Below are 11,651 nucleotides of genomic sequence, written 5' to 3'. Positions count from 1 at the left end.
AAAAGAGGGAAACAGAGATGTCAATCTGTAAATAACAATGGCATCAAAACAATAAAAAGGGAAATAAATGGTGTAGGTATAGAACTTTCAAATGGAGATGAAGTCGAGACAATATCAACTAATAAAGACTGGTTCAAACTTCGGAAGATAAGGGTAAATTTCAAGGTAACCACAAAGAAAGTTAACAATCCTACTCATCAAAATAAAAAGCAATAAAATCATAAAGATTAAGTAAGCACAAAATCTATAACAACTAAAGAAAAGAAAATTCATAAACAAAAGGAACTCATCACAGGAAAGTAAGAGGAACAAAGAAAATGTCAGAACCACAAAAAAAAACCATAACATGACAGCAATAAACTACCAGTAATCACACTGAATGTAAATGGCTTAAATACGTCTGTAAAGAAAGAGTGCCAGAAGGGATAGAAAAGAAATGACCCATCAATATGTTGTCTACAAGAGACACCTTAGACACAAAGACATAAATATATTAAAAATCAAAGGATGGAAACATATATCAAGCAAACAGTAACAAAAAAAAGGGGGGCAGGAGAGGCAATACATGGAAACTGAATAACACTTTGCTTAAAAACAACTGGATAATAAAGACGTCAAAGAGGGAATAAAAAAATCCTAGAATCAAATGAGAATGAAAGCACAACATACCAAAACCTTTGGGACAATGCAAAGGCACTGCTCAGAGATCAATTTCTAGCAATAAATGCACTCATTAAAAAAGAAGAATGGGCCAAAATCAAAACATTAGCCCTACAACTCTAACAAATAGAACTAGAACAGCAAAAGAATCCCACAGGCACCAGAAGAATATAATAAAGAATAGAGCAGAAATAAATGAAACAGAGAACAGAAAAACAATAGAAAGAATCAATGAGACCAAAAATTGGTTCTTTGAAAAGATCAACAACAAAATCAACAAACTTTTGATGAAACTGAAAAAGAAAAACAAGACAAAAAGCAAATAACCCAAATAAGAAATGAGGCAAGGGGCATTACAACAGACCCAACAGAAATAAAAAGGATCATAATAGAATACTATGAAAAACTGTACTCCAGAAAACTTGAGAACCTAAAGGAAATGGACAAATTTCTAGAAATACACTACCTACCTAAACTAACACAAACTGATGGAAAATCTGAACAGATCCATAACAAGAGAAGAGATGGAAGAGATTGGAAAAAAAAAAAAAAAAAAAAACTCCCAACAACAAAGCCCTGACTGGGATGTCTTTAATGGAAAATTCTACGAAACATTCAAACAGCCAGAGAAGTGCTCACACCAGTACTACTCAAACTATTGCAGAGCACAGAAAAGGAAGGACTACTACTGAATTCATTCTATGAAGCCAGTATAACCCTGATACCAAAACCAGGCAAAGACACAACAAAAAAAAAAAAAAATCACAGACCCATATCTCTCATGAATATATGAATATAGATGCAAAAATTCTCAACAAAATTCTAGCCAATAGAATTCAGATTCATATTAAAAAATAATATACCACAACCAAATGAGATTTATACCAGGTATTGAAGGATGGTTCAACATTAGAAAATTAATCACATAATTCATCACATACATAGAAAAAAGGAAAAGAATCCTGTGATTATTTAAATTGATGCAGAAAAGGCATTTGATAAAGTCCAACATGCATTCCTGATAAAATTTCCCAATAAAATAGGAATAGAAGGGGAATTCCTCAACATAATAATGATCTTCTATACAAAACCAACAGCCAACATCATTCTCAATGGAGAGAGACTGAAAGCATTCCCCCTGAGAATGGGAACAAGACAAGGATGTCCTTTATCACCACTCCTATTTAACATTGTCCAGGATGTCCTAGCTAGAGCAATAAGGCAAGAAAAAGAAATAAAAACCATCCAAATTAGACAGGAAGAAGTAAAACTATCCCTATTCATAGGTAATATGATTGTATACATACAGAACCCCAAAGATTCCACAAAATAACTACTAGAACTAGTAGAAAGGTTCAGTGGAGTAGCAGGATACAAGATCAAAGTACAAAAATCAGTTGGATTCCTATACACTAACAAAGAGAACTTTGAGAAGTAAATCAGGAAATAAGACCATTTATAATAGCCCCTAAAAAGATAAAATTCTTAGGAATAAATCTAACCAGGAACATAAAGACCTATACAAAGAAAACTACAAAACACTATTGCAAGAAATCTTCCCCAATAGAGTAAAAAGAGAACCTACAGACTGGGAAAGAAAGTTTGGTTATGACATACATGTCAATGGTCTAATCTCTAAAATCTATGGAATACTCCAACACCTCAATAACAAAAATACAAATAATCTAATTAAAAAATGGGTAAAGGATATGAACAGCCACTTTACCAAAGAAGACACTCAGGAAGCTAACAGAAACATGAGAAAATGCTCCAGTCATTAGACATGACAGAAATGCAAATCAAAACTATGAAGAGATACCGTCTCACCCAGGCATTACTATCAGGAATCAAAAAAACAGAAAATAACAAATGTTGGAGAGGTTTCCTGGAGATTGGAACTCTTATGTACTGTTGGTAAGAGTGTAAAATGGTATAACCACTATGGAAAACAATATGGGACCTCCTTGAAAATCGAGAAATAGATATTCCTTATTATACATTAATCCCACTCCCAGGAATACATCATAGAGAAATAAGAGCTGTCCAGCAAATAGGCATATGCACAGCCATGTTCATTGCAGTATTATTCACAATAACAAAAAGATGGAAACAACCTAACTGCCCATCAACAGATGAATGGATATACAAATTATGGTACATACACACAATGGAATACTATGCAACAATAAAGAACGATGATAAATCCATGAAATATCTCACAAGATGGATGAATCTGGAGGGCATTATGCTGAATGAAATAAGTCACTCATAAAAGGATAAATATTATATTAAATCACTATTATAAAAACTCAAGAAGAGATTTACCCACAGAAAAGAAAAAAAAAAACCCAATCTTTGACAGTTATGAGGGAGGGGAGGACTGGGGACAGGAAATCACTAACTAGATAGTAGACAAGTGTTAACTTTGGTGAAAAGAAAAACAACACACAATATACAGGAAGTCAGCACAACTTTGCCAAGGCAAAGCCATAGAAGCTTCCTAGACACATCCAAACACTTTGAGGGACCAAGTTACTGGAGCAGAGGGCTGGGGACCATCTAGGTCAATTGGTATAACACAGTTCATAAAGAACATGTTTTACATCGTACTTTGATGAGTAGTGTCTGGGGTCTTAAAAGCTTGTAAGAGGCTAAGATACAGTTATTGGTCCCATCCCATCCAGGGCAAAGGAGAATGAAGAAAACAAAAAACACAAGTTAAATATTAGTCTAAAGGACTAATGGACCACATGAACCAGAGCCTACACCAGTCTGAGCCCAGAAGAATTAGATGGTACCTGACGACCACCACTGACTGCTTTGACAAGGATCACAATAGAGAGTCCCAGAGCAAGAGAAAAATCTAGAACAAAATTCAAATTCACAAAAAAAAAAGACCAGACTTATTGATCTGACAGAGACTGGAGGAATCCCTGAGACTATGGCCCCCAGACACCCTGCTACCTGAGAATTGAAGCCACTCCAAAAGTCCACCTTTCAGCCGAAGATTAGACAAGCCTATAAAACAAACACTAGCACATGTGAGGAACGTGCTTCTGAGTTCAGTTAAGTACAGGAGTCCAAATGGGCAACACCTACTCAAAGCAAAGACAAGAAGGCAGGAAAGGCCAAGAAACCTGGGTGAATAGACACAGGAAACTCGTGGTGTAAAGGGAAAGGGGAGAGTGCTGACACATTGCAGGGATTGCAACCAATGTCACAAAACAATTTGTGCATAATTTTTCTGAATGATAAACTAATATGCACTGTAAGTTGTCACCTAAAACATACACACACAAGAAAAGGATACAGAACAATCCAAACCCACCAAGGTCTCTCTGGTGATACCATTTTATAGCCACACCTAGTCCCTCTTGTCCACCATCCTTAAACCTTGACAATTACTAATCTGTTGTCCATCTATATAATTTTGTAATTTTGAACATTTTATATAAATAGAATTATAGAGTATTTGACCTTTTGAAATTGTCTTTTTTTCACTTAGCATAATGCACTTATAGGAAAGGGTAGACAGTGATTCAACAATTGATGCCTTTGAATTACGGTATTTGCAAAGAATATTAAATATACTATGGACTGCCAGAAAAATGAACAAATCTGTCTTGGAAGAAGTACAGCCAGAATACTCCTTAGGAGCAAGAATGGTGAGATTTCATCTCACATACTTTGAACATTTTATCAGGAGGGACCAGTCCCTGGAGAAGAACATCATGCTTGGTAAGTAAGTAGACGGCTAGCGAAATAGAGGAAGATCCTCAACCAGATGGACTGACACAGTGGCTGCAACAAGGGCTCAAGCATTATAACCATTATGAGGACGGTACAGGACTGGATAGTGTGAAGTTTTGTTATACACAGGGTCACTATGCCTTTGAACCAACTCAATGGCACCTAACAACAACAGGAACAGATAGTGTCCCTGAGTAGTACAAATAGTCCATCCAGATGCACCTCAGAAGAAAGGTCTGGTGATATGTTCCCCAAAAAGCAGTCATTGAAAATGCCGTGGAGCACACAGAATTCTACTCTCACACACAAGTGATTGCCGTGAGTCAGAATCAACTCAATGGCAACTGATTTTTACTTTTAGCTACAAGAAATTTTATGAGAAATAGGGCAAGCAGCTGGGATAAACAGGTGACAAAATTGGGCCACTTCAGTAGGAAATGTTTCTCTCTGCAGTCAGCCAATTCCGAAGATGAACTATTAAGGAGAGATGGCCAGCACCTGTTTGGTCACTGCTATAGTGTGTCCCACACTTTTTGATATGTTGTATTTTTATTTTTATTCAGTTTAATGCATTAAAAAAAAAAATCCCTTGTGTTTTATCTGGCTTCTTCTGACAACATTCTGGGAGTGAAGGGGGATACTGCTTTCTTACTACCAGTTGGGAGTGGAAGTTCTGGTTCTCTACTTGGCCTCCCTTGCCACTCAGGATAGGGGCTCCTTGTTTCTGCTTGGGCAAAGATGAGAGTTCATACTCTCCACTTGGTCTCCACTGATACTGATATCGGCTGGGTAGAAGGGTGTGGGGAGTCTTGTTACTGCTCTCACATGACCTCCAATGGCACCATGATGGTGGCAGGGTAATCTTGTAACTATAGAGCAATGCTGAAGGTCTTTACTCTCCATTAGCCCTACTCCAACACCACTCTAACAGGGAGGAAAGTGTATCTTGTTCCCAATACGGGGAGATGGAGATACAGGCAGTCCACCTGTTCTCCACTGATACCATGGGGAAAGATGATTTGTTACCATCTGGTGAGGATGAAAGTTCTGGCTCCCCTCGGCCTTCTTTGATACTACCTTTTGTGTGGGGGTACCTCCTTATACCCTGGAAAGAGTGGAAGCCTTAGCAATTGCTCCTGGGGTTGGGTTTGAGGCCGCAGTTTTTTCCGTGATGTTTGACTGGCATAGAGCACTTATTGTCTAAACATTACACAGTTAATATGTTGGGCTGCTAACCTAAAAGTGGGAGGTTCAAGTCTACCCAGAGTTACCTAGGAAGAAAGGCCTGGTGATCCACTTCTGAAAAATCTGGTATTGAAAACCCCATGGAGTACAGTTCTACTCTGACACACATAGGGTCACCATGAGTTGGAGTTGATTCAATGACAGCTGGTACTGGTAGGCTGACCCTTTCATAGTCCTTTGGCTAAAGAGAACAGGTTTTTCTCAGGCTTTTTGTCTGCTTCATTACTGTTTCTGGGTTGCTAGAGTCTACAGTTTTAGATGACGCAAAAAGAAACTTAGGGAACTCACCACTGTGTTGTGCTTTGGGTGCCGAGATCTCTAGCTATGATTTCCCTTCTCTATGCCTTTCAGAGTTGTCATATGTTTGTTATACATATAATATCCAGGATTTTTAGTTGTATCTTAATGAGGAAGATACAACTCAGGAGTTTCTCCCTAACTCTTAACTTAGACATCTCTGCATCTGAATTTAATGGACCTTCACTGGAGCAACCAACAGCAGCATTCTGAAGTAAAGGATGGAAGTCAGAAAACATGGGAACGACATATTTAAAGTACGGAGCGATGGAAAATTGATCAGTTATTTTAATACCAGGTAAAATAGACTTGAAGGTAAGAAATATTACAAGATTAAAGAACTTCCCATACTAAAAAAATGGGTGAATTCAAATGGAAAACATAGCAATACTAAATTTAGATGCATCTAATAATGTAGCTTTGAGATATTAAAAGTAAAATTCAGAACTAAAATGAGAAATAGTTGAATATACAATCATAATTTGATATGTTAATTCACTTATCTCAGTAATTAATAAAACAAGAATAAAATATCAGCAAGAATAGATGATTTAAACAACATGATTAAGAAGCTTATATATATGACATGTATAGAGTACTATATCAACCCAATGAACAATAAATATAATTTTCAAGAGCACATAAAACTTACTAAAATATACCATATTCTGGGCAATAACATATTCTCAAATTAATTTGAAGAATGATAACCTTATAAATTATATTCCCTATCCACACAGTGATTTAGTTATAAATAAACAAAAGAAAGATAACCCATAATGCCCCAAATACTTGAGAAATAAACAATACTATTCTATGTAACCCAAGAGTCAAAGAATCACATGGGGAATTAGAAAACATTTTTCCACTGTATATTTATTTAATATGCAAATAAAACATATGGGATGCAATGGAAGCCATATTAAAATAAAATATGTAGCCTTATATCCATAAATTAGAAAAGTAAGAAGATTGAAAATAAATAAAGAATCTATTTCAAGAAACAAGTAAAGAACAGCAAATTACAGAGGAGGTAGAAAAAATAAGCAAAAAAGTCAGTGAAATAGAAAGCAAAAATATATTAGATAAAATCAAATAGCCATAAATTGATTCCTTCGAAAGATTAAGAAATTTCAAACATATCAGCAAGAATCTTCAAAAAATAAAGACCGAAAACAAAATGATAGCAGCTGGAATAAAAACAGTGATATCACTATAGGTCTTAAAGACATTATAAAAATAATGAGTACATTACGATAAACTTAATGTCAAAAATTTTGAGTATTTAACTAAAATGGATATATTCCTTAGAAAATAAAATTACCAAAATTATGAGAAAACAAAATTCTTATTGATCTATAGATATTAAATAAAGTGAACCTGCACTTAAGCATCTTTTCAGAAAAAGAAAACTACAGACCTGGATGTTTTTATTGGTGAATTTTTTCCAACATTTCAGGAAAAATAAATAAAGAAATAATCAAATTCTTGCATAAAGTAGAAACAGTGAACACATGTCATTTCATTTCCTGAGGCCAGGGCATTATAAGAATGCATCACAGGTCAATCTCTCTTATACAGTCATGAGCCACATAATGTCCATTTGAGAAATGTTGGACCACATATGCATCCATGGTCCCATAAAGTTACAATAGAGTTCAGAAATCCCAATTGGAGAATGGGACATAGCAGATTTAGGTAGGTTGCGCTCGACAATCATGATGATCTTCAAAAATAAAAAAAAATAATTCTTCAACCTGTTAAAAGATCTGCTCCACTGAAAGCTATAAAGCTAACAAAAATTTGAGAGTAATCGATATCATATATGGAGAAATTGCTAATGACATGGATTGAGGACCAAACACAAAAGCAAATCCCTCTCAGCACGTTAACAATCTCTGCTAAGGCATGAAGCTTGTTGAAGATTCTTAAAGAAAAAGCAGGACCAGACTACAATACGGAGTTTAGTGCTGACCCTAGGTGGTTCAAGCACTTCAAACAACGTTTTTAGATGCATGGTGTGAAAATGAGTGGTTAGTCCGCAAGTGCTGATGCGAAGGCAGCAGAAGAATTAATTGAAACTTAGGTAAACTAATTGTTGTTGTTGTTAGGTGCCTTCAGTTTGTTCCAACTCATAGCACCTATGTACAACAGAACGCAACATTGCCTGGTCCTTCGCCATTCTCACAGTTCTTACTATGCTTGAGCCCATTGTTGCAGCCTCTGTGTCAATTCATCTCGTTGAGGGTCTTCCTCTTTCACTCACCCTCTACTTTACCAAGCATGATGTCCTTCTCCAGGGACTGGTCCCTCCTGAAAACATGTCTAAAGTACATAAGACAAAGTCTCTCCATCTTCGATTCTAAGGAGCATTCTGGCTGTGTATTTCTTCCAAGACAGATTTATTATTTCTTCTGGCAGTTCATGGTGTATTCGATGTTCTTTGCCAACACCATAATTCAAAGGCATCAATTCTTATTCAGCCTTCCTTATTCATTGTCCAGCTTCTCATGCATATGAGGTGTTTGAAAATACCATGGCTTGGGTCAGGCGGACCTTAGTTCTCAAAGTGACATCTCTGTTTTTTAACACTTTAAATAAATCTTTTGCAGCAGATTCACCCAATGCAATATGTCTTTTGATTTCTTGACTGCTGCTTCTATGGGCATTGATTGTGGATCCAAGTAAAATGAAATGCTTGACAACTTCAATCTTTTCTCCATTTATCATGATGTTCCTTATTGGTCCAGTTATGAGGATTTTTTTTTTTTCTTCTTTATGTTGAGGTGTAATCCATACTGAAAGCTGTAGTCTTTGATCTTCATCAGTAAGTGCTTCAAGTTCTCTTCACTTTCAGCAAGTAAGGTTGGGTAATTTGGGTATCATAAGTCATTAATGAATCTTCCTCCAATCCTGATGCTATATTCTTCTTCATATAGTCCTGCTTCTCAGATGATTTGCTCAGCATACAAATTGAATAAGTATGATGAAAGCATACAACCCTGACGCATACCTTTCCTGATTTTAAACCACTCGGTATCCCCTTGTTCTGTTTAAACGACTACCTCTTTGTCTACGTTCAAGTTCCACATGAGCACAATTACGTGTTCTGGAATTCCCATTCTTCGTAACGTTATCCATAGTTTGTTATGATCCACAGTAAATAAAGCACAGGTAAATATTTTTCTGGTATTCTAACTAATTGTAGAGGGAGGCTATTTGCCCCCCAGATTTTTTAATATGGATGAAGCATCCTTATTCTGGAAGAAAATGCCTGAAAGTACCTTCATCCATAATATGGTGTTCACACAATGTCCAAATCACATAACATCCTATTTCACAGAATGTATCACGGACATTAAGCAACACATAACTGTAAACACAGACCTTAGAGTCCAAAATAAAATATTTGCAAGTTGAATCAAGCTTTATAGAAAGGAATGATACCTCACAACTGAGAAAACTAAGAAAGAAGAAAACTTTATTTTAATCTAATAAAAGATATCTGCTAAACCACCTAAAATAAATATCATACTCAATGGTAAGTTATTAGAAACATTCCTATGAAACTAAATTCAAGGACAAAGATGTCTTCTGTAAACATTTCTATACAACATAATGCTAAAAGTCCTAGCCAATGCAATGATAAAAGAAAACATTAAATATATAATGAATTTAAAAAGAAGAAATAAAAGTAGCCTTCATTCACACATAAAATTTCATATATAGAAAATCCAAAGGAGTAGTATATATACATATATTTCTATATACTACTAAAAATTAAAAATAAAAATTTTAATTTATAATAACTTCAAAAAATTAAATACTAAAAATAATTTTAATCTAAACTAGTAAATATTATTCTGAAAATTTAAAGGTTAAAAAAAATAAGATATACCAAATTGATCTATGAATCCAATGCAATAATGCATGAAGGTCCCCCCACCCACCCAGAAATTGATAAAATATTGAGTATAAAAAGTCAGACATGAAAAATGCATAGGATTCCACTAATTAATTTCTAATACAGACAATATTAATGAATGATTTTAAAAGATCAGAATTCTGTTTCCCATTTGAGAGGAAGGGGTGGTATGTGCTGACTGACAGGGCATAAGAAATGTTTTAGTCATGCAGGTAATATTCTATGTCCTGATCAGAATGGAGCTTCCTATATATATTCTTTTTTAAAAATCTACTGAGCTTTTATAATTAAGCATATTTATGTTATTCAATTATATTATACTTTGATTCAGAAAAACTAAAAGCATATAAAACATTTTTACCTGCCTAGAATAAACTTGATTATTTTTTTAAAAAGGAGGAAAGAAGTCCAGGGAAATGACTGACAAAATTCACAATATTGACTTCCTTTTAATGTTTCCCATGATAACCACTGAATAAATGAGCGATACTTTATTCCAATGCTGATGCATATGCTTAGTATTTCAGCAACTTCCATGGGTCACATTAACATTGTTTGTGAAAAAGTCTAAATATTTTTAAACTTAAAAAAAAAAACGAATAAAATATTCCATCCAATTTATTTAGATATTTTAAAAGCTTCTAATTTGAATATCCTGATTTTCTGAAAGGTGTTAATAACAGAAATATACATATTTAAATATACATATTTAAATACTCTTCAAGCCACATGAAAGTTTACAGATACTGAATCTGGAGCCTAATCATCACATGATCTTTTGAAATAACACATTTCTCTTTGTAAGACATATTCCTTGTAAAAAAATAATTTTGTTCTTCATATTCATGAATACTACCCACATCAGAACTGCAGATGGCATATAAGTCATAATCTTTTATCCAAGGTTTACGGTCGTACCACTCATTTCCTTTTGACATTCACTTCATGCCCCGTAAAATTTTAAAACCGTTTTTAAAAGCCTCCTATAATCAGATTTTCTATGGCCTTTATCCTTACTAATGTTGACTGTCACACAATGTCCCAGAGTCCAGCTTTGTCATTCAAACCTTAGAGTATGAAACAGGCTTAATTATAGGATTAAAGAGTCTTCATCAGTCCAAGCTTTGTTAAGACATTCTTTGTTTTGGTGTTACAATAGCCAAGTCAATTTATGATAACAAGCTAAACAGATTATAGATTCTGTTCTTCTAATATTTTTCACTTTTAACTATTTGATTTTCATTTTCATTATGGAGACCTGTTGGAGAAGAAACTTTCTAGATACACATTATACTGTAGTTAATAACAAAAATTTAATGCCAGGTTTTGATCTTTATTGTCTGCGATAAAAGTAGGACCATAAATCTCCTATTTTCTGGGTTGTTAAAGATATTACAAAGCATTTCAAAAAATAACTACATGTCTTCAAGTTTGACCTTCTAAGATTCAAAGGTGTTTGAGGACATCTTTTTATTTTTGTTTCAGGAATCAACTGTTCTTTAACGAAGCTGAAAGAAAATCGATGTCACTCTTAAAGTATCTCAGAATAAACTTTTCTGGGTTTAGAAATTTGCTTTGAATGTATTTTTCATTTTCCAACTGAGAAATTTCAAACTATTCTTTTTATTTCTGTAGCATCATTAAATCATTCATTGACTTTTTCAAGGCCAAGTAACTGGTATATATTATAGTAGAAAAGAAAACTAAACTTCTCCTAAAAAGAATGCATCCTCAAATGTTGGTAGGTGAAACAAAGTGCTTTTTTTTTTTTTTT

The sequence above is a fragment of the Trichechus manatus genome, unplaced genomic scaffold (genome assembly GCF_000243295.1).
Source record: "Trichechus manatus latirostris isolate Lorelei unplaced genomic scaffold, TriManLat1.0 scaffold00011, whole genome shotgun sequence".
Taxonomy (NCBI): Eukaryota; Metazoa; Chordata; class Mammalia; order Sirenia; family Trichechidae; genus Trichechus; species Trichechus manatus.
This window is presented reverse-complemented; position numbering follows the sequence as displayed.